The sequence below is a fragment of the Coregonus clupeaformis genome, unplaced genomic scaffold, assembly GCF_020615455.1.
Source record: "Coregonus clupeaformis isolate EN_2021a unplaced genomic scaffold, ASM2061545v1 scaf0458, whole genome shotgun sequence".
Classification (NCBI taxonomy): Eukaryota; Metazoa; Chordata; class Actinopteri; order Salmoniformes; family Salmonidae; genus Coregonus; species Coregonus clupeaformis.
Window position 1 is genome coordinate 3,162 of NW_025533913.1, and position 24,866 is coordinate 28,027.

A 24,866-nucleotide genomic window follows, 5' to 3' on the forward strand; every position below is an offset into this window, starting at 1 on the left:
TGGAAGCACAGTGCAGAATGTCAATAAATAGTTAATGTTCTGAAAAGTCACCTTTCAGCTAGGCCTAGCTATCGCTGCAGCTCTGTGGCTCTGTACTGTTGGTTTACGGGTAATTTACCTTGCAGCGAGGATACTTATGAAAGAAAAAGTAAAATGGGGGGTAAAAGACCCAGGAAAAACAAACTTTGAGGTAAAACATTCGTTCATGCTTCTTCTCATCTGAGAATAGATGAATAAAGAGGGGAGAACACAGAGGGAAACAGAAGATCATTTATATAACTGACATGGTGCTCTTTTAAGGCCATTTAAAGCCCTCCTTTGCATATAAAGTGGTTTCATTATAATCAGTTTTTAAATCCTTTCGCCTTGCTGTCTATCCTCTGACGGTGAAGCTAGCTACCTGCAAATGTCACTGATGCTGGCTCACATACAAATAAAACCCTTTTACCATTAATTTGCTATGCATTAGAGTTCACAATGGAGGATACTTATTTTGAAATGTGTCCAAAGAAAGAACACACATTGTAATAAAATCATTGTTTGGTCATTGGATATGGAATGGCATTTCACAGTTTGTCACTCTTGCTATGTTTCACTGTAGCAATACAAATGTTCAAGGGCTGTGGCTAGTTTGGATGGTTGAATCTATCTATTCTGTTATTCTGTGGATGTCTGTTTAGCTAGTAGTCTGTACTATGCTGTACATTCATGCATATTGCCATGCTTCACTGCCTTTTACCCATTTGCTTGATAATACACACTTTATTGCTTATTAACTTCACAGCAGATGGATTAATTCTCAGGGCTCTTCTTTTAATAGTGAGGTGAAATAAAATGTCAATAAAGAGAGAAGAGTTCTCCCAGTTACAAAAGTATTTACAGAGAGTTGCATCACTTGAAAAAGAAAGGGTTAAAAAAGTCTGCTATATCTTTGAATGGTTTCTCTTTCAAGTGTTTGAGAGAGGAACGGATGTTTTTCTTGTCAACTGACATTTGATATAGAGCAGAAAGCAGGTCACCCTGGCCTGTCTGTCTGTTTTTCAGATGGTCTGATACGGGTGTTTTTAGTGGTAGACCATCTAGGGTTGTGGCTCTAGACAGGCCTTGGACAGTGGTGTTGGCTATATGGCATAAAACAGGCTTATATTCATTTTTCTTGTGACAAGATGTAAGCTTGCAGCTGGCTGTTTCTGTTGAGGATCACTGCATCATCTGTTTCTGTTGAGGATCACTGCATCATCTGTTTCTGTTGAGGATCACTGCATCATCTGTTTCTGTTGAGGATCACTGCATCATCTGTTGAAATTCACATTACAGTTGGATGACAGTTGGATGATGATCTGTGACTATTATGGACGATCAATTGCACAATTTGAATTTTTTTGGTTTAGAAATGGGTAACTTACCAGCATAATTTAATTGATAGAAAATGTATTATCATGTTTCAAAGGATATAGTAATCACCTGGTTTCAAAAAAATTATCTCATAATGTGTGGGTGTGTGTGTAAGTGTTTGTTTAATAGTGAACAGATCTCCACATGTAACCAGGAATAAAAATAATGGCCATTTAAATGGATGAAAACAGGGACAATGTGTTCCAAATTCCACCCAGATTCTGCTGTCTTAATATGAAGACTCCCCTTCCCTAGGGAAACATTCCATTCTGTTTCATCTGACAGCTCACTAATGCGCTGTCTTCCAATCTCCACACTATCTGATCAAATTATTCCAGGTGATATGCAATATATCTGCTAAATTCTCACTCAAATGTAATTTTTTATTTTAATGTTGTCTAACTTTGAAAGTACTTTTTAAAGACATTGTTCGAGACAAAGACAGCAACACACTATTTCTGTTTTTATGATGTACAGAACAAGCAATACAATCCTGAAAGTTGGTCTACTCCAAAAAAAGGCAATAGAAAAGGTAATGGTAGCATTACCAGTAATGTCATTGTCAATGACAATATCAACATCTCTATGGGACATTGACCCTACAGTTATAATATGGTGATTTAGAAAGATATTAGAAAATAAAATAGTGATCGTCTCCAGCTGCTCTCAATGGAATTCAGAAAGAATCTGAGACGTTCTGAAGCTGTGAGAGCTAGTCAACTGATGAGAGAATGGACAGATTCTCTGATCCTGAGAATCTAAAGATCTCTAATGGCTACAACATAAGTATTTTCATATTTTGTGTATATGAATGTGTAGTTTAATGTATTTTAATGTGTATTGTGATGCTATACAAGGCTCATCTGGAAAAGAGACCTTGGTCTGATTCCCTGTCAAAATAAAGGTTAAATAAATGTACCACATGTGTAGCTCTGTGCTGCTGTTCAATGCATAAATCAATTTTGCATTCCCTCATTGCAGACAACTAATACCATCATCTGAGTTCCTGAAGCTGAGGGAACTAATTTAATTTTTTGAATGAGCCCACACGTTAAGTCACTTTGAAAGTCTGGCTCAAACAAGATAACATTCCGTAATAGAAAGGAATTTAACTACCTTCTAAATGAGAGTAAAGGTCTAGAAACCTAATTTAACGGTGCTATATACCAGGACAAATATTTGATCGAATGAGGGTGATGGCAAAAAGGGAAACACAAATAGAATGCAGCCAGGATGCTTCTGCTGCAGTATAGCGTGGGCTTTTGGAGACAACTTGAAGACATCTTCAAAGCCAACGGATGGCTGGCTGGCTGTATCGGAACAGTCCATATTCTACAGAACAAGCCCACGGTCCAAAGTCCCTCCGAAGCTAATCACGGCAGGGAAGGAAAAACAAACAGTACAACAGGCTATAGGCTGCTAGTTTTGCTGGGCTGGCTGAGTAAGACCTTTGTGGTTCCCTGAAGCTACATACGTATCTCTCACCACCGTGGGAGGAGAGCACTGAGGCAGAGCATGAAGAATAATCAATGTCATAAAAACTAGAAAAATATCATTATATGCTGTAAATGAATAGCAGCCTTGAACTTTACATCCCATTCTCAATGTAGGCGGTTAATATGCAATATCTTGATAAAAGAAGGAAGGGGTGCTATCCAAGGATTCAGTGCTGGCACATACTGTACTATAAGGCTTTGTGATGGTGCAGTAACCCTTCCTGTAGTCAGATACCATAGAGAAAGCATTGACAGGAACTTAGATATACAGATTGTGTAGGTGACTTATATGAAAGCGGCCGGGAGTGTACTTAAAGGGTATCTGTGTGTGTAGAGGGTGAGGTTGTCGATCAATGCCTTGCTGCCTTAATGCATTTTGTGATTTACAAAAAGGTCATCGTCTCCATGTAATTGACAAGCTGATGAAAGCATGTGGGGCAAAACCCTACTGAGTGACAGTAGCTTCTAATCCACTGAGTCTGCCAATGGAACATGGCCTTATGGAGTCTTTGGTTCAGGAGATGCTATATCTCCCTTTGAAGAATGACTGGAGGCTGCCTTAGAGTCTGAAACCTTTAATACAGTTTGAGAGGCCTGGCAGATTGAAGCAATTTTCCCCAGACGTTGTATTGTTTTATGAGGTCACGGTCAGTTCTTGGCTTCAGATTCCCTTGCCCTGGGTTTTGTCGTTGAAGCATCATAGCGGCAAATAGCCACAAACCACACACCACACGGCCATGGCTGGAAATTACAAATGTTTTGAAAAAGAAAATCTTCTCAAAACTATATTGAATGTTGAATATCTATGACTTAAAGGCTTCTTTCACTATAGTGATGCTACAGAGCTTTACATTTTCAGGAAATGGATAGGGGTCTGAACAAAATTACACTGAACTATGAGTTTGAATATGACTCTGGAATCCCTCCTCCTTGCAAAAAATGTGTCAATGAGTAAAATATGGCACAAAAATATGTTTTCATGGCAGCACATTAATGTTTCATGATATACAAGGGGCCCCGTGTAGCTCAGTTGGTAGAGCATGGCGCTTGCAACGCCAGGGTTGTGGGTTCGTTTCCCAAGGGGGGCCATTATGAAAAATGTATGCACTCACTAACTGTAAGTCGCTCTGGATAAGAGCGTCTGCTAAATGACTAAAATGTACATGTAAATATACAGTTGAAGTTTACATACACTTAGGTTGGAGTCATTAAAACTCATTTTTCAACCACTCCACACATTTCTTGTTAACAAACTATAGTTTTGGCAAGTTGGTTAGGACTTCTACTTTGTGCATGACACAAGTAATTTTTCCAACAATTGTTTACAGACAGATTATTTCACTTATAATTCACTGCATCACAATTCCAGTGGGTCAGAAGTTTACATACATTAAGTTGACTGTGCCTTTAAACAGCTTGGAAAATTCCAGAAAATGATGTCATGGCTTTAGAAGCTAATTTACATCATTTGAGTCAATTGGAGGTGTACCTGTGGATGTATTTCAAGGCCTACCTTCAAACTCAGTGCCTCTTTGCTTGACATCATGGGAAAATCAAAAGAAATCAGGCAAGACCTCAGAATTATTTTTGTAAACCTCCACAAGTCTGGTTCATCCTTGGGAGCAATTTCCAAATGCCTGAAGGTACCACGTTCATCTGTACAAACAATAGTACGCAAGTATAAACACCATGGGACCACGCAGCCTTCATACCACTCAGGAAGGAGACGCGTTCTGTCTCCTAGAAATGAACATACTTTGGTGAGAACATGCAAATCAATCCCAGAACAACAGCAAATGACCTTGTGAAGATGCTGGAGGAAACAGGTACAAAAGTATCTATATCCACAGTAAAACGAGTCCTATAACGACATAACCTGAAAGGCCGCTCAGCAAGGAAGAAGAAACTGCTCCAAAACCGCCATTAAAAAGCCAGACTACGGTTTGCAACAGCACATGGGGACAAAGATCCTACTGTCCTCTGGTCTGATGAAACAAAAATAGAACTGTTTTGCCATAATGACCATTGTTATGTTTGGAGGAAAAAGGGGGTCGCTTGCAAGCCGAAGAACACCATCCCAACCGTGAAGCACGGGGGTGGCAGCATCATGCTGTGGGGGTGCTTTGCTGCAGGAGGGACTGGTGCACTTCACAAAATAGATGGCATCATGAGGAAATAAAATTATGTGGATATATTGAAGCAACATCTCAAGACATCAGTCAGGAAGTTAAAGCTTGGTCGCAAATGGGTCTTCCAAATGGACAATGACCCCAAGCATACTTCCAAAGTTGTGGCAAAATGGCTTAAGGACAACAAAGTCAAGGTATTGGAGTGGCCATCACAAAGCCCTGACCTCAATCCTATAGAAAATGTGTGGGCAGAACTGAAAAAGCGTGTGCGAGCAAGGAGGCCTACAAACCTGACTCAGTTACACCAGCTCTGTCAGTAGGAATGGGCCAAAATTCACCCAACTTATTGTGGGAAGCTTGTGGAAGGCTTATTGTGTGTCCTCATCAAAATCTTATATTAGCAGCCCTCTTGACTGCAGATGTATCGATTTAAAATATTTCCTTTCATTTAAAACCTTATATGAAGATGCTGCTATCTCTGGCACCAGCCATCGATCCATCCCTGGATACAAAGAGGGAGACAGAGCACTGGGCAGACTCTAGACTCTGTGCTTCTCAACAATGCTAAACCCTTCAGTGTGTCCGCCCCAGCCCCTCCCCACGCCCTACGACCTCCAGCTCCCGCTCGTGGAGGTGAATGTCTCCGCCTGCCAGTGAGAGCAGGATTATGTGAAGGTCTGGCTGGTTGTTCCTCCAAGCCGTGGGAGTCTGACCCTGATAAATCTCCCCCGGCTGTGAGGCAGCACGACCACGTTTTGTAGTGACAAGCTCATGGTATGGGTCTCAATTAATGGAGGAGAAGCTGCTCTAGGAGGTTGAGACGGGAGCCGAGCCGAGCAGGCGGAACAGAACAACGCAGACATCTAGCCTGTCTCCTCAGAGAGAAGCAACAAATGAGCTTCTCCACTTTGACAGAAACCTCTACCTCTCAACAATACTCAACAAGAATGTGTACGGCGGATATGTCATGAAGAATTCATTGAGAATGCAATCAACAAGCTATTGGGTTGTGGGTAATGTAATGGCCTAGAGAGTGCAGGGAGGGATTCACACTGTGGTGGAGCACAGAGATGAGAGAGAGTGGGAGGGTCTGGTTCACAGCTTGGTGTATTGGGGTCATTCACCTCCTTTAGTGTGTGGGTGATGTATGAAGACTGCATCAGTGCTATGAAAATCATATAGTACAATACCCAATAAACCTCTCTCTCTCTGTCTGTCTCTTTCTCTCTCTCTGTTGGTCTGTCTATCTCTGTCTCTCTCTCCGTCTCTCTCTCTCTCTGTCGGTCTTTCTCTCTCTGTCTCATCTGTGAAGTTTAGTTATTGTACACCTTCAAACTGACAGTTTGTTTTTCAACTCAAGTCTTTGAAATTATGTCATCTTTATTCACAAGGGTTACTTTTATCTTGGGGCTCATAAATGGATGCATTTTTACATCTTGAAAAAACCCTCACCTAAAATAGAATACAATTCACAAGTACTGTCCTCCTCAAACAATAAGTATTTCTCTAGGGGACAAACAATAATTGCCTTGATGTCTTCAAACGAATGAAAGCATGCATCTTTGCTGATACATTTCTGCTACACTGTGCTGTGCACAGGGATGCATTTAGCATATTTATTATGCATTATTTCTGCGTGAACAAGCACCTTTTGGAACAATCTGAAATCTGTTTTGTGTCTCTTTGGGAATCAACATTCAAGCTTTATGCTGTCTTTAACTGTGGACTCAGCACAGTCGAATATTTACAAGCAACAAAAAACAAACATCATATTTGATGATTCAAGTCATGTAGCTACTTCAATAGCAAAGTGTTATTTACTATTTTCACTAATGACACCATTTTCAGATGAATGTGCATGCTGTCATTGTAGCCTCTTTCACCCACTGTATGTATGTCTTATGACGGTGTGTCTGTTAAGCTTTTAAATAAATAACCATAAAGCCCCCAGGCAACAGCTGGTTTAGATGCACTTAAACATAAACTGACAGGCATCTAAACAACAAGACATTCCCAATGATTTATAGTTTTCTCTTAGGGTGAATACAAATCACATTGCCCCAGGTTGAATTGCCACCTCTGGAGCCCAGCCACCCCTGTATGTGGTTGTGTGAATTGTCTTTAAAGCGACTGACACTGAGTGGGTTAACAGTTACTGTGGCTCCCTTTTGAGCTTTAGACTTTTTACCTTTGTTTGACAGGGCAAATTATAGAATCCCTATTTATTTGCCCCAAAATCCACAAATTTAAAGGAATCTAATGTCATTATGTTTCCTGTGCCTTTCAGCAGCCTTGAAAAATAATCAAGGCTCCCTTAGAGGTTTTGTGTCATTGAAGGATGTTCAGGTGAGCTGCAGCAATAATTAGTGCAGAGGTTTCTTTCTTTAGAGAAAGGAGACAGGGGTGTTCATCTGTTCTCTAGGCTACCATTTTTTTCTCCCACATTGATATGGGGAACTAAATGGTCTGGGATAAGAAAAATTGAACTTACCTGTTGGATGCACACACAAAGAGAAGCATGAATGGCCACAAAGAGAGAGAAAGGGGGGAAGGAGAGAGAGAGCGAGAGAGAGAGAGAGAGAGAGAGACTATGTGTCGGGGGTGGAAATGCATTAGAGCTGTCAAATCCACAAGTGTCTCCTGGCATTATACCTAAAGCGGACATTGCCATTGTGTCACGATCGTCTATAACAGGAGACCAAGGCGCAGCGTTGCGAGTGAACATGATGACTTTTAATTAGAAAAGCACGTCAATACAAAACAAAAGACGAAAGTGAAGTCCAACAGTAACAAAGACTAAACTTGGAACAAAACCCCACAAACACAAAGTGAAAACACACAGTATAAATATGGCTCCCAATCAGAGATAACGAGCCGACAGCTGACACTCGTTACCTCCGATTGGGAGTCATATGACTAATCAAGATACTCCAACCAAACATAGAAATAAACAACTAGAATAACCAACATAGAAATACACCCAAGTGAAAAATAACAACCCTGGCTCAAAATCAAAGTCCATAGAGCCAGAGTGTCACAGTACCCCCTAAAGGTGCGAACTCCGGGCGCACCAGCATACAGTCTAGGGGAGGGTCTGGGTGGGCGTCTGTCCATGGTGGCGGCTCTGGCACTGGTCGTGGTCCCCACCCCACCATAGTCACTACCTGCTTACGTAGCCTCCTCCAAATGACCACCCTCCCATTTAACCCCACTGGATTAAGGGGCAGCACCGGACTAAGAGGCAGCACCGGACTAAGGGGCAGCACCGGACTAAGGGGCAGCACCGGACTAAGGGGCAGCACCGGACTAAGGGGCAGCACCAGGATAAGGGACAGCACCAGGATAAGGGGCAGCACCAGGATAAGGGACAGCACCGGGCTAAGGGGCAGTACCGGACTAAATGGCGGATCCTGGCTGGCTGGCTCTGGCGGATCCTGGCTGGCTGGCGGATCCTGGCTGGACGGCTCTGGCGGATCCTGGCTGGACGGCTCTGGCGGATCCTGGCTGGACGGCTCATGGCTGGCTGACGGATCTGGCTGCTCATGGCTGGCTGAAGGATCTGGCTGCTCATGGCTGGCTGACGGATCTGGCTGCTCATGGCTGGCTGACGGATCTGGCTGCTCATGGCTGGCGGAAGGCTCTGGCTGATCCTGTCTGGCGGAAGGCTCTGGCTGATCCTGTCTGGCGGAAGGCTCTGGCTGATCCTGTCTGGGCGGACGGCTCTGGCTCCTGTCTGGCGGAAGGCTCCAGCGGCTCCTGTCTGGCGGAAGGCTCTAGCGGCTCCGATCTGGCGGACGGCTCTGAAGGCTCATGGCAGACGGGCGGCTTTGCAGGCTCAGTACAGACGGGCGGCTTTAGCGCCGTTGGGCAGACGGGTAGTTCAAGCGCCGTCGGGCAGACGGGCAGTTCAGGCGCCGTTGGGCAGACGGGCAGTTCAGGCGCCGTTGGGCAGACGGGCAGTTCAGGCCCCGTTGGGCAGACGGCAGACTCTGGCCGTCTGAGACGCACCGTAGGCCTGATGCGTGGTGCCGGAACTGGTGGTCCCAGGCTGAGGACACGCATCTCAGGGCTAGTGCGGGGAGAAGGAACAGGGCATGCTGGACCCTGAGGACGCACATAAGGCCTAGTACGTGGTGCCGGAACTGGTGGTCCCGGACTGAGGACACGCATCTCAGGGCTAGTGCGTGGAGCAGGAACCGGCCGGGCTGGGCTGGCGACGCACCCCGTAGGCTTCGTGCGTGGCGCAGGAACAGGCCGGGCTGGGCTGGTGACGCACCCCGTAGGCTTCGTGCGTGGAGCAGGAACAGGCCGGGCTGGGCTGGTGACGCACACCACAGGCGTAGTGCGTAGAGCAGGAACCGGCCGGGCTGGACTGGCGACGCGCACCGTATCCCTGGTGCGTGGAGCAGGAACAGGCCGGGCTGGGCTGGCGACGCGCACCGTATCCCTGGTGCGAGTGGCCGGAACAGGCCGGACCGGGCTGGCGAAGCGCACCATATCCCTGGTGCGTGGAGCAGGAACAGGCCGGGCTGGGCTGGCGACGCGCACCGTATCCCTGGTGCGAGTGGCCGGAACAGGCCGGGCCGGGCTGGCGACGCACATCGTGGACCTGGTGCGTGGAGTAGGAACAGGCCGGTCCGTACCGGGAACACACACCACTGGCCTTAACTGGGGATCAGGAACGGGCCGGACCGGACTGGTAACACACTTCAGTCTCTCACGCCGTGCCACAACAACTTCCCTTCCTCTACTCGCCAATGGCTCCCGTAATCCGATAGCCTTCTCTCCACGTCTCCCTGTGGCAGCCTCCTGCTGCCCAGCCGCCCAAGCCATGTGCCCCCCCCCAAAAACTTTTTGGGGTTGCCTCTCGTCCTTCCAACGATGATGGCCCTGCTGACGCCGTTGCTCCTCTCTCGCCAGGGCCTTGATCTTCCCCCAAGGTCCCTTGCCCCCGAGCATGTCCTCCCAGGACCACGATTTGCCCACCTGGGCCATCGCCAGCCTCTCGATCTCCTTACCAGGCGCTTCCTCCCATGTCCAGCTGTCTTGCTCCTGGACACGCTGCTTGGTCCTTCTATGGTGGGTTTTTCTGTCACGATCGTCTATAACAGGAGACCAAGGCGCAGCGTTGCGAGTGAACATGATGACTTTTAATTAGAAAAGCACGTCAATACAAAACAAAAGACGAAAGTGAAGTCCAACAGTAACAAAGACTAAACTTGGAACAAAACCCCACAAACACAAAGTGAAAACACACAGTATAAATATGGCTCCCAATCAGAGATAACGAGCCGACAGCTGACACTCGTTACCTCCGATTGGGAGTCATATGACTAATCAAGATACTCCAACCAAACATAGAAATAAACAACTAGAATAACCAACATAGAAATACACCCAAGTGAAAAATAACAACCCTGGCTCAAAATCAAAGTCCATAGAGCCAGAGTGTCACACATTGGCTGCATGGAGTCGCATTAAGATCCCATGCAGCATTGTTTACAAGTGTTTACAAGTTCGAACACTGGAATGTGAGATGTAATCTACACCTCGATTAGGCTGATACAAATCCTAATTATTTTGTTGAATGATTTTCAATTTGAGCATCATTATTTCTATATAACCTACACTTCCTTGTTTTGAACTTCTAACACAAGTGGGAACGGTGTGGCTTCATGACAATGATCAAGAGCAGCTGTTCACCGATTTGACAGCTCCAACACAGCTAAATGGCATATTATTATTATTATTATTATACACTTCCTCCGACACGCCAAAATACTGTATCAGCTATGTGGGTGTCGGTTGATCTGATTGAATCCAGGCCTATGTTAGTATACACTTTCAACATTTCACATAACTATTGTACAGAACAGATGGTTGATGTTTTCAATCAGCAATAACTGTCCAGGTGTGTGTGGTGCCAAGCTAATGTTGTTTCCACGCGGAACTTACATTTATAGCACTATGCACTTTTCCACCATGCATTTTTGATACACATAACACATGAGTCTAGAGACACTTTCATCGTGTTCCTATTCCATTCCATTTCCACTCTTCTCATGGACACATCTGTATGAATAACTGAGCTATTCCTCATCATACTGCTGGAACTGAGAAATATTCTGAGTGCATTCAGGAGAGAAAACTATCCCTGCAGACTTTCCTCCCTAAAAGCGATTTCATCCCACAAGCTCTAATTAATGCAACACTGCTGCCCTCCAGCATCCAGGCACCTCTCCTGCTCTCTCTCTACCTCTGCCTCGCCCACAGCCATCAGCCCCAGGGTGTGTGTGTGTATGTGTGTGTATGTGCGCACGTGTTTGTTGCTGGCCCTCTGCCTCCTTCTCCTCATTCTCCTCCTCCACCAAGGCAATTCAGCAACCAAGGCCTCGCCCACGGCAAACTACCCGTAAATCAATAAATGACCAGTGATGTTAACGTGTGGGTGTGTTGGGATTACCAGCAGAGTAAAGAGAAGATATGAATGGTTTAGTAGATCTTTGGTAGCAATTTACACTTGTACCCGTATACGGGTTGAAAACAGCAGATTTGGGCACTAATAAGCACCTAGAACGTAGTGGCTGTACAGTAACATTATAATAAATATAGCGTTGATGTCATACAAGCATGCCAAACACCCGTGAATCCTTTTTGTGCACTTCACATTTCCAAGTCATAAAACTCATGTCATATACAGTGTCAACGTTTTTTCCACTATGTGTACTCATCTTTAGTCTAATAATTTTCCCATTCTCTCCAAACTGTTGCCTTTGAATTTCCACCATGGTTATGCATATGATTTTCATATTTCATCTGTAAGAAACATTTCAATTTAGCCCTATACATATAGGCCAATTCCCACAAGTGTAAAGGGTCAATATCTTAGATATCTTACTGTACAGTGATGGAACTTCAGGATTTTGGGCACTGGCCAGCCGGGCTAGTAGACCACAATTTCTACTAGACTGGGTCCAAAATCTGCTACGCGATAATGGAAAAGACACATTTGCCCTGTCTGAAAAGTACCAGCCTCGGGCTAGCGGGCTAGTTACATTTCCATGTTACTGTATCTTACTGTAAGCACATCAAGATTTAGCTGGAATATATCCACATGTAATAACAGATGACTAAGTCAGTCATTCGGACAACTAAGACATTCATTTCTATCTATTTTGTCATACGGTATGAGACTGCAAACCTCTCTACTCAACATTCCCAGGAGCTTGGCAATGACATTATGCCATTAAACAGAGAAACCAGTTCTAGTCTCATAGCACCACACCCATCTAATTATCTCAAGCCGCTGCTATTTTAATACTGCGCTGTTACATTCATTATGCATTAATAATGAATGAAACAGTATATTCATATTTCATTAACTTAGTTGTCCACTTTTGCAATTAATCCTTAATATAGATTGTGTATACCTTAAAAACAATGAAAGAAGAGGATCAAGTCAGTCCTGAGGTTATGTCGTTTTGTGTTTAAACACAAAAAGCCTATAGTCCTGTCAGTTCAGTGGTCAATGGTGGCATTTAATATACAGTATCTACATCTAGGGCTGCGTCCCAAATGGCACCCTGTTCCCTATATAGTGCACTACTTTTTACCAGGGCCTGGTCAAAAGCAGTGCACTAAATACGGAGTAGGCTGCCATTTGAGACCAGCCCTCTTTTATTATACCTGATGATAATAGCCACCTCTATTATTGGCAGACATGATTATCTTCCTGATCTGATAATCAGACTGATAATCTATCCATCTTATTACTCTAAGATAATAGAGAAATATCATCTAGATTAATCATAGTTTCATATTAATGAAACATTACCTACGCATAGCGGTGCCTGCCTGCTATTCGGCCTGGAAGTAGATAGATAACTGGATCAGATTAGCCTCCTGTCAGATGAATGGTCCTGATAAGATCTGTGTTTAGCCAGCTATCACAGCATACTAGGCTATACTCTGTAAAACATTGCTGTTTGAACAAAGAAAGACACGATGTAGTACAACATCACACAGAATCACAGGTCTATGGGAGATGTTCACATTAAATAGGTTATTTCACTCAACGCTAGGCCCCTGAGGTTGCTGAGTAACAAGTCATTGTATCATAAAAGACAAGAAAGGATGGAAAACTAGAAAATGGTTTGCTGACACAGGGAATAAATAACCTTGACCAGCCATCTTGGATTGTTGGATGGGAGAAAAAGAGAAAGATAAGTACCAATTATATGTGAATAACATCCTCATATTTACACTTCTCCTACAGTTCACAGCTTCCACAAGGTCATCAACCATCATTAAACTGAATTAAAACAGAACTGCAGATGTTGAACCATCCATCAAATGTTTTTCAAAAGCCCTTTTTACATCAACACTCCCAAAGTGCTTTACAGAAACCCGACCTTGACCCCAAAGAGCAAGCAAAAGCACATATATATCCTGTTTATATATCACTCTTTTCTTTGCACCTCTTCATAGAGCGATGTGACATTCTCATAACCTTAACTACCAAACTAAGCAATTAAAATAATGATTCAGATTTTCTATTAGACAGCATTGTGTGCTGGAGTAAAGGGACAGCCCTTTGAAAATGTTCCCCAGACAGACGTTGCAGCTCATTATGTGGACATTCTCAGAATCCCAGATCACCAGCATCGGCACGGCAACAACTAGAATAATTAGGTGTCATATTACAGAGTGCCATATCTTATAAGACACCGGAGCAAACTGATTGTCATCGATTGCTTTAGTTTTAGTGTAGGAAGGGTAGAAGTAATGAACAGAAATATGCTTTTTGGTGCTTTTTTAAATGGAACTCACATAGCATGACTGAACGGCCTTAGTGAGCTCTCATGCAGAACCACTCGCCAATTACCAGAAACCAAAGCCAGTTGTTTTTACTGTACCCCCTGTAATGGATGACTGAATAATGTCCGCTGCCTCTTGTTTAGCATCACTGCGCATCACTTATTCAACATTTCCACATCTAATGTCATGCCCAGTAAAACGTAAACAGGTCTGTGATGATGATCTCTCCCCCACTAGCACAAATAGTCACATAACAGTGGCTGGAGGCCCTGTGTGGCGCAATTGGGAGAGCATGGCGTTTGCAACGCCAGGTTTGTGGGTTTGATTTCCACGGGGTACCAGTTCGAAAAAGTATGAAACATTTATGCAGTCACTACTGTAAGTCTCTCTGGATAAGAGCGTCTGCAAAATGACAAAAACTTAAAATGTAAATGTGAGGCTATAATAAAAAGCTGGAGGGAGAGAGGATGGAAAACATTGAGCATAATATGTTATCAGTCTGTTGTGATGCCCTGGTGATCATAGGCCTCCATAAATATAAAACGGAGAAATTGTAACTGCTCAAGTCCTAATTGATTAAAGCAAGCCTGATTCCAACATCACAGTTTTCTCAAGGCCTATCATCCACACAGCATTTGATGCAGTGTTATCTGAAACAAGCAATAGCATGCATTTGCCTCTCTCTCTCTCTCTCTCTCTCTCTCTCTCTCTCTCTCTCGCTCCTTTGCTCCAAGGGCGTCTAATTTTGCTTTAGTGCCATGAACGCTTCCTATTTTCTATTGCCATGGTTATGAGCTGGTATCAAACAGCCTTTGAACACTAACACAATGCTGCCAGAGTGAGCCTTTAACCCTCCTCCCACTACCTCAGATGGGCAGCAAGCAGAAAACATGTCAGAAACATGTTTATTTCTGAATACACTGAGGGTTCACTATTATTTCAGTATCCCGCCAACCCCAGAGCTTGACATTTATATTGAATTAAAAGTCAGAGTGTAATTTATTTATTTCTCAATGCCTGAGTAATATCCACAACCATCTTATTTTAAACACATTGAATTCAATAGCATGAGTCATTGGGAATATTAAAATAACTTGGGTTGAAATACACAATCTCACTACGCACAGAAAATCCAGCTAATGCATTTCAACGTACTGTAGCTAAGTCCCCTAGTACTTTAGCTACTGAATGCCAAAATAAATTAGAATTATTTTCTTTTTTGCAGACAATACAGCAGTTATTTTCTCAACAGGGGAATTGTGGTTTAAAGCAGTATTGAATGACCAATTTTGTAGGCTGCTTCTTGCAAACTAAGTATTCTCTTATTTAGTGCTGGCTTTTTCTGGGTTTAGAAACATAAAGCTTTGTGCATTTCAATTCACTGTCACAGAGGAGATGGGCTGCTGAAAGCCTTTTGTCACTCAAAGAATAGTTTCACGTCCAACCTATTTCCCTCTGAAAGGATATTTCTTCATTATATGATGCCCTGTAGCAGGTGTGAACAGCCACACTATAAACCTTGACAGTTTGATTTTTAGATGCCAGTGGAGTGCGTCAAGTGGAGTGTGTCTCTTCTCCATGGCCCCTCCCACCGAAGTGTTCTCCAGACAAAAGGTAGATCACTGTGGGCAGCTGTCCCAGCCTTCACTCACACAGCACTGATACTGAGAGAGAGTGATGAGAAGAGAAAAGAGGGTTCATACTATAGAGCTTTGTAGAGCTGGATGGCCAAAAGATGATGAAGATAAGAAAGCTACAGATTAGATGACTCACAAGGACAAGGACATGTTCGCTCAGGTCAGTCGGTTGACTATGTTTAATATTGTTCTGTTTCTTCAAGGTGAACATACAGTACTGACCTGAACACAGTAAAACACTGCTATGGCGCAGGATGTGACGCAGAGAGAGGTTGACGTTTGTCCCAGGAGTTAAAACAAAACCTTGACAACAGGAAATTAGGTTATTTCACCTCTCTGTTGTTTCCTGTTCCAAGCTTATAGCTGATAGCTGAGATCTCACCTCAGTGCCTTTAGATTAATTGTAGCATCAACTTCATCCACCACCCTCTGAGACTAACAGATATTCTCTTCACATCTGCGATTCGCAGGTTTTGAGATGCCACCATCAGCAGCTTCAGCAGCAATCAGATGCAACTAGTATAGCCACTACCGTGCTACAATCTGACAGATTCTGTTCCCATATGGGGTTTCGGGATGCCACCATTAGTAAATTCAGCGGGAATCAGATGCAACCAGAAGTATTGCATAGCCTCGAGTTAGTGTAACACGTGTGAATGTAAAGGAACAGCCTCCACACATGTCCATTTGGTGTGGAGATAGTGTGATGGTGACATACGAGGGATCACATTGCTGAGCAAACATCTCACAGCAGCGCAGCAAAATTAATGGTGTTGCACACGTTTTATATTTTATTTGAAGGGAGTATGTCATAAAATCAACATGGTCTTCTGGGCTGTATCTCATAAACCACCCCCACAGTGACTGCAGGCTTTTGACAGAAATGCCCAATCAAGGCGGCGAGGGGTCAGCCTCTATAAGAAGCTGGAGGAGCGTGAGTTATGGCTCGGCTCAGAGGGTTATTTTAATGGGGCTCCAAGCTGCCACTGTAAAACGCTGGCTGCTCTTTGGCACTGGTACAGGCACCATAACAGGCAACAGGCACCATTCATGTGTGTATATTTTCCACATGATATAAACTCCTACAGTATATGAGGTCTGTGGGTGTTAGGGGGATCTCAGTAGTACTGTATACTGGCCTACCAAAGAGACTGATGGATCTTCAATGCTGCTGATAGCTAGCTAATGACTAGTAGGCCTACTGCTAAGAGAAAGATGACAGAGGAGTCAGTTGATAGATCATTGATACAAAACAATTTGATTTTTGATGTAGCCTGTACCTTCTATGCTTCTATGTAGGAATCATTAAGTCATTATGACGGTTTCATTGATATAAGATATACTTTGATTCAATCTGTTTAAAGTGTGACCAATTATTCTATAGTACTTTAAGGCAGGGATGGTAATTAACTATAGGGTCCCCAAGAGAGATCCAAAGCAAGGTGTACAGCAAAACTCTAATCTTGTCTTGCTTTTACTAAGAGGAAGGAACTGACATATGATTAGAATGGATTGTTATTCTATGGGTACTTTAGAGTTTGATGAATCTGGTCCGTTCCCCCTCTTCATCCCACACCCACAATATGTTCATATGAATTATGCTTGACACGTTTCCTTTCCATATAATGCCTCACCAGATGGCACATTGCCTGTTATTTTGCAAGCAAACCAAAAGGCACCTGGCACATACATTTTACTTTTCAGCAAGCTGAGTGGAGTGGAACTGAATAGTTTACGTTTTGTATTATAAGTTATTGAAGTGAAATTCAGCAACTCTTGGAGGACAGTGGAAGTTGATAAAATGCTTATTTATTGTGTAAACCTGAAGGACATGCAGAGTTATTGTAATGGATGGATGAGGAGTTATTGTAATGGATGGATGAGGAGTTATTGTAATGGATGGATGAGGAGTTATTGTAATGGATGGATGAGGAGTTATTGTAATGGATGGATGAGGAGTTATTGTAATGGATGGATGAGGAGTTATTGTAATGGATGGATGAGGAGTTATTGTAATGGATGGATGAGGAGTTATTGTAATGGATGGATGAGGAGTTATTGTAATGGATGGATGAGGAGTTATTGTAATGGATGGATGAGGAGTTATTGCATTGGTCTTATTGTAACCCATACAGTAACTGTTTCTGTTTCACACAGGTCTGAGGTCAGGCTGAATCAGGCTGTTTCGACTCACAATGCCTCCTCCAGTTCCAGATGTACAGCTTTCTCACCAGGCTGTATTCACAACTACATTTCAGGAAACACGTCTCAGTATTCAGGAGGTAACAGTGTTGTCTTCATCATGAGATAATGTGCTCTATGTGTATTCTGCCCAGCACTAAATCCAGTTTGGAGATGAATCTGTCATTGTGGACGGCTCACATTGATTCTTCTGTGGACATCTCTTTCCTTCACCCCATTGCCTGGGGTGAATCTCTGCTACCAGGTAAACACAATTCACTAGCCATACTACAGCCAGCATTACAGATGACACACACACATGCATGGATGCATGCACACACATACACACGTGTACACAAACACACTCCATTAATTAATTTAGTTATAAGAGTTTAACATAAAAAATCGTTGTAGCCAATTTTTCATCTCCTTTAACCTTTTCAGTAATGACAAATCAGTCTATCCTTTCAGTTTGTTAATCTAATTTTCTTCACCCATGAGTTAATTTTGTATTTGGGATGGACTTCTCTGATTTTCCATTTCAATATTGTCTAAAAAAGCCAGTTCACAATACATTTGGGGGTTGTAGACTTCAGTGAAATGTAGCAAAGCACACAGACGGTGGCATGGCATGTCTCAGTGCTCTGGCTGCTTCAGTAATAGATGAGTGAATGAGAGGGCCAGCTCCCTGGTCATTTTACATGCAAACTCTTTAAAAAGTAATAGCCAGCAATGAGGAAATCACCAGGGATCAGCCGTCCCAGTTTTCACTCAGTCAGTAATAAGACAAAAAACCCTGAACGCAAACTCCTATTAGTCCTAAAGATGGCTTGTAATCTAAAGTAATTTCCCACATGTAACGGCCTGTTGTATTTCCTCGATGAAGAAAATAAATCGGATGAATTGACATGGGCTGTGTTCTGTCTGGAGCCCCCATGTTCCCCACACCATAAGAGATGTGTGACTACATTACTTTAGGTTGTTACAGGGCTCTATCCACCCCCTCTCTCTCTTCCTCTTCCTATCTCCCTCTCTTCCTCTCCCTCCCTTATTCTCCCTCTCCCTCTCTTATTCTCCCTCTCTCTCTCACCCACTATCTCTTTCTCTCTCGCCCACTATCTCTCTCTCTCTCTCTCTCTCTCTCTCTCTCTCTCTCTCTCTCTCTCTCTCTCTCTCTCTCTCTCTCTCTCTCTCTCTCTCTCTCTCTCTCTCTCTCTCTCTCTCTCTCTCTCTCTCTCTCTCTCTCTCTCTCTCTGTGGGGCTTTTCTCTGTTCTGTCTCAGTAAGGCCTCACAGGGGAGCTCCTCTCCTACCTGGCCTACTTCAAACAGCAGAGCAGATAACGTATTAGACAGCAGGATAAAACGCAGCACACACTATTTAAGGCCTTTCTACAGGATTCATTGGAGCCCTGGTTCATCAGATAAGACTCTATTACACTGAGCTGGATGATATGGCACTCTGGTGTCATAGCCACTCTCACCTACAGTATCTATTCACACTTTATACATCTGGCCAGCTAGGTTTACTGAAATGCCATGTAATACATTTAAGTGGACAATGCATTATTGGACAGCGAACAGACAGTGTTTTTTCCACTGGGTTTTTTAGTGCACATTGAATAAGTACAGTGCCTTCAGAAAGTATTCATACCCCTTGACTAATTCCACATTTTGTTGTGTTACAGCCTGAATTCAAAATGGATTAAATAAATAAAAATCTCACCCATCTACACACAATACCCCATAATGACAAATTGAAAACATGTTTTTAGAAATGTTGGCAAATGTATCGAAAATGAAATACAGAACTATCTAATTTACATAAGTATTCACATAAGTAGTCAAAACATTGTAGAAGCACCTTTGGTGGCGATTACAGCTGTGAGTCTTTTTGGGTAAGTCTCACACCTGGATTGAACAATATTTGCCCATTATTCTTAAGAAAAATCTTCAAGCTCTGGCAAGTTGATTATAGATCATTGCTAGACAGCCATTTTCATGCCGATTTAAGTCAAAACTGTAACTAGGCCACTGAGGAACATTCAATGTTGTCTTGGTAAGCAACACCAGTGTAGATTTGGCCTTGTCTTTTCGGTTATTGTCCTGCTGAAAGATGAATTTGTCTCCCAGGGTCTGTTGGAAAGCAGGCTGAACCAGGTTTTCCTCTATGATTTTGCCTGTGCTTATAGTATTCAGTTTATTTTTACTCAAAAAAACTCCCTAGTCCTTGCTGATGATAAAGCATACCCATAACATGATGCAGTCACCACCATGCTTGAAAATATGAAGAGTGGTACTCAGTGATGTGTTGTGTTGGATTTGCCCCAAACATTCAGGACAAAATGTGTATTTCTTTGCCACATTCTTTGCAGTATTACTTATAGGGCCTTTTTGCAAACAGGATGCATGTTTTGGAATATTTTTATTCTGTACAGGCTTCCTTCTTTTCACTCTGTCATTTAGGTTAGTATTGTGGAGTAACTACAATGTTGTTGATCCATCCTCAGTTTTCTCATATCACAACCATTAAACGCTGTAACTGTTTTAAAATCATCATTGGCCTCATGGTGAAATCCCTGAGCTTCCTCTCCGGCAACTGAATTAGGAAGGACTCCTGTATCTTTGTAGTGACTTGATACACCATCCAAAGTGTAATTAATAACTAATCACCATGCTCAAAGGGATATTCAGTGTCTGCTTTTATTAATTTTTTTACACATCTACCAATCGGTGCCCTTCTTTGCGAGGCATTGAAAAACCTCCCTGGTCTTTGTGGTTGAATCTGTGTTTGAAATTCACTGCTCGACTGAGGCACCATACAGATAATTGTATGTGTGAGGTACAGAGATAAGGTAGTCATTCAAAAATCATGTTAAACACTATTATTGAACATGGAATCAGTTCATGCAACTTATTATGTGATTTGATAAGCACATTTTTATCTCTTTTAAATCTCCAAACAAAATTCCACTTTCACATTATGGGGTATTGTGTGCAAATCAGTGACACAACATCTCAATTTAATCCAGTTTAAATTCAGGCTGTAACACAACAAAATGTGGAAAAAGTCAAGGGTGTGAATATTTTCTGAAGGCACTGTATATAGTAAAGCTCTTATCAGGTTATCAATAATCATGCCCCCCCACCAGTCATGCTGTTAAGGTTTATTTGTACCATGCTTAGTCAGCCGCTTTAGAAAATAATGTATTTGCTAATATGACATTCTAATGTAATTGGAGTGACTGTGAACGTATGATTAAATAAATAATGTACCTGTAGTTATTTTTGGAATTATTCTCAGAATGATGTGTCAATAAAGATTTATTGGAATTCTCAGATCAGCTAATGATCAAACCTAACAGGCATAAACTGTTGAGAACTATCCATAATGCATATGTATGCATCTTATTTGACAACGACAGACAAATGTGGAGAGTTGTTCAAGAGATGATCAAAGACTTTAGTCTATTCCAACCCCTTGAAATAATCAGGAGGGATTGTGGAATGAACTCTGGCTGATCCATTTATTTAAAGCAGCCCTGTACGTTTTCACCCTGAGGTTACTGCATATCTGATGAGGCTCAGTCAATTCTCTGTGTACAGATTTGTAAATAGATAACTGAAATAAGTTAGTTGGATTCTCCAGTAATTTGATGAATGACCACCTCCCTGCCCCATGTGCATGGCTGTCGTGTGTGTGTGTGTGTGTGTGTGTGTGTGTGCGCGTGCATGCATGCATGTGTGTGTGTGGTCTCATAGCTACCACCACTGGATGTTTAGAGAATGTGGGTGGCTGAGTGAAGGACTGATATTAACATTAGCATACTAACAAGGAACACTTACCTTATTCCCTCCCCCCCACATGTGGACAGTGGACGGCTCAGGCTGGGCTGCCTGACACATGCGTTGCTGGTGAAGCCCAGTGATAATGAGCATAATGAATCTGTTCCACACATGGCACGTTGATAAAGGCATGTCGTGCCATTAATCAGGAGCATGGGGAAATGGGAGAGTCTAAGGTGCGTGGTTTGATTGACAGGCTAATTTATTGCCAGGAACAGCAGCTTTTCATGGGATGAATAGGAGCTTTGGCTTGCTTTGCCTAATTAAAGATGGGTATTGGAGAAGGGCCCAGGGTGATTCTGCATGGGGTCAGTGAGGCTGCCAGGTGTGTGGGCCACTGCATTCCCTCAGGAGAGGCTGACTCTCTACTGTATGTCTCTCTGAAGCAGCACAGATAGATACTGGGTGACTGGTTCTGGGTAGTGTTGTTAACTACGCTGTGCATCTGCCAACATCAAACATACAAGCACAGGTAGGGGTTTGCAGGGGGGTGAGCTATGCACTCTATAATGATGCGACTCAGAGATAGTTCGGTTGGGTCTCTATGTCTCTGACATCACTCATGTAGTCATACTGGGTTACTGCTACTGGGTGATGGTGTTGACGTATCTGTGCATCTGTAAACATCAAACATACAAGCAAGGTGTTTATGAATAATGCTGCTTTATATCTGTTACTCAGAGATGTGAGTATCTTCCATGGGTGAATATATATTCTCTCCCTATATGGAACTTGTCCTAACTCTACTGCCCTCAGAGGGAGTCAGAACCACAGAACCTTGTAGAAGGCACAGGCACACCCATGGAAGATACTCACATCTCTGAGTAACAGATATAAAGCAGCATTACTCATAAACACCTTGCTTTTATGTTTGATGTTTACAGATGCACAGATACGTCAACACCATCACCCAGTAGCAGTAACCCAGTATGACTACATGAGTGATGTCAGAGACATAGAGACCTAACCGAACTTGTTCTCCCCACTGTATATATATATAGAGAGAGAGAGCGAGGAGAGAGAGAGAGAGAGAGAGAGAGAGAGAGAGAGAGAGAGAGAGAGAGAGAGAGAGAGAGAGAGAGAGAGAGAGACTATATAGCTCTGGTTAGGACAGCCACTGGATATTGAGCTTTGTTTTCGATATCAAAATATGTCTTATCCCCCCCTCTGAATTTCTTCTGAAATTAGCATTTCTCTGGCCTTACACATTGAATTAGCTCACATTACAGCTGTGTGCCAAGCCCTGCTTCTGCTCCAATTGAAGAATAATCAAATCAGGGGAAGTTTGCTCCATGCGGTCTCAAAACATCTAACCTCTATTGAGGACAGCATCTTAATTGTTTTTCTCCTTTAAAAAAAAAGGGGGATTCTGCTTCTATGTGTACATTGTGTATTATTTTCATATTATATTGAGATATAAGATGATTTCAATGTTAAATATTTGCTTTTGAGATAACATTGTTGGAATAGCAATCTATCACCAAGCTAGACGGCAATTTGGCCGAGGGATGCTTTATGATAGCTTAAGAAGATGGGCAAGGCTGCATCACATTGCACTGCTGTGAAAAATATAAACGTTAGCCATATACTGTATGCTGCAGGCTGTAAATGAGTAATGAGCATCAACTCCAGGTAATGTTCACATACAGGTACTGTAGTCTGCTGTGCAGGGAAAATACATCTCCTTGGAAGAAGAGAGAGAGAGTATAGTACAACATCACGGTGGGCTGTTGTTTGGGACCAGCAACGTGTAACCATACAATGGTACAGGTCATGCAGTTATGTAGTGGGTGTCTCAGGTCATTAAATCACATTATGCTTATGAAAATCCATGTGACTAATCCCAGTGATAGCAGAATCCCAATGAGACGTAATTTTGACTGGCTGGCAGTCAGGAAGGAACATTCTCTGCACGCAAGAAGCAAACAACAACTAGACCTGGGTTCAAATAGTATTTGATTTATCGCCATTACATTAGCTGTGCTTGATTGGAACCAATGGAGTGTCCCACAACTGCCAACCCTGCTATCTGGCACTTCCAGACAGGCTCAATCAAACCCTCAAAGTAGTTGAAAGAAAACAAATGCTATTTGAACCCAGGTCTGAAGAAGGACTAGAGAGATGTGGAGTTGCTGGGTTAATGACCCAGCCTCAACCCCCACAGAACTCCCAGGTCTAGCCTCAGTAACCTGTAATCTCCAGCACAAGACTCACCAGCGAGATGAGGAAATAGGAGAAAGAAAATCAAAGGCTAGCAGCGGGGATGGATGGATGGAGAGAGAGAGAGAGAGAGAGAGAGAGAGCAAGAGAGAGAGATGCGAGAAGGGAGTGGGTGATATTCTCAGCAGGCATCCTCACTAACATGTAGGAAGCCTTCCTCAACACCATGATAGTGTCAGCAGCAGCCTCTTTCAAGGGCTTTTATTTATTTTACTGTAGGAAAAGTATGTGGAAGCCTGAATCTTTCATTAAATGAGAGGTTATTTCATTATTTAGATGGTCTTATTTTCCGCCTCAGTTCACAGGCAACGTGAGACGCCAACTGGCGACTTGAAGACCAATTTAAATTAATCTGATTCTGGTCCCATCTGCCCTGCTGGTGTTTTTCTCTCTCTCTCTCTCTCTCTCTCTCTCTCTCTCTCTCTCTCTCTCTCTCTCTCTCTCTCTCTCTCTCTCTCTCTCTCTCTCTCTCTCTCTCTCTCTCTCTCTCTCTCTCTCTCTCTCTCTCTCTATGTGTCTGTCTCTGTGTCTGTCTTTCTGTCTGTCTGTCTCTCTCTCTCTGTCTGTCTCTGTGTCTGTCTGTCTTTCTGTCTCTCTCGCTCTCTCTCTCTCTCTTCTGCTCTCTCTCTCTCTCTCTCCTCTTAAAGCGGGTGTGCAGACTTGCAAATTCAATCAGCTCCAACAAGGCAGGATAGCTTCTCTCTGCCATGTCGTGTGGTCTGCCATGCCTCTCACCGTGCCGCTCACCTGTCCTCTAGCCGTGACCTCATCAGGGAGGATAAAGAGCCACAGGTATCTTTCATATGCTCAGATCAGTCTGGCAGCTCTTACACACAAACACGCACGCACACACCACTAGCCAGGAGTTTGACTGACTGACTGACTGGCATACTGCTTCCTTTCTGTGCCCTGCCATGTGGCCCTTATCAATGGTCTGGCTGGGACTAGGGAGTGGGGACCAACAGCCTCAGTGCGGCATCTATTTAAAGGATTTCCTGGCTTAAAAGTGACTGTTTGATAAGCCATGCTGACAGACAGCCGTGTATATCTAGTCAATAGTTCTCTCTAAAATGACATGGGAACCATGCATACTCAAATACTGTACATGACATGGTTATCTTTGCTCCTCTGTGAATGAAATGAATGG

The 24,866-nt window shown here is 43.1% G+C and overlaps 1 long non-coding RNA gene across 1 annotated transcript in view; it reads right to left on the reverse strand.

The window, feature by feature from the left end:
* Positions 1-852: 852 nt before the first annotated feature.
* LOC123484778 overlaps positions 853-24,866 on the reverse strand; it is a 130,231-nt gene continuing 106,217 nt past the window's right edge. Inside the window, exon 3 of the long non-coding RNA XR_006658697.1 lies at positions 853-1,296. This is a non-coding gene — a long non-coding RNA (uncharacterized LOC123484778). The remainder of the gene's footprint in view (positions 1,297-24,866) is intronic.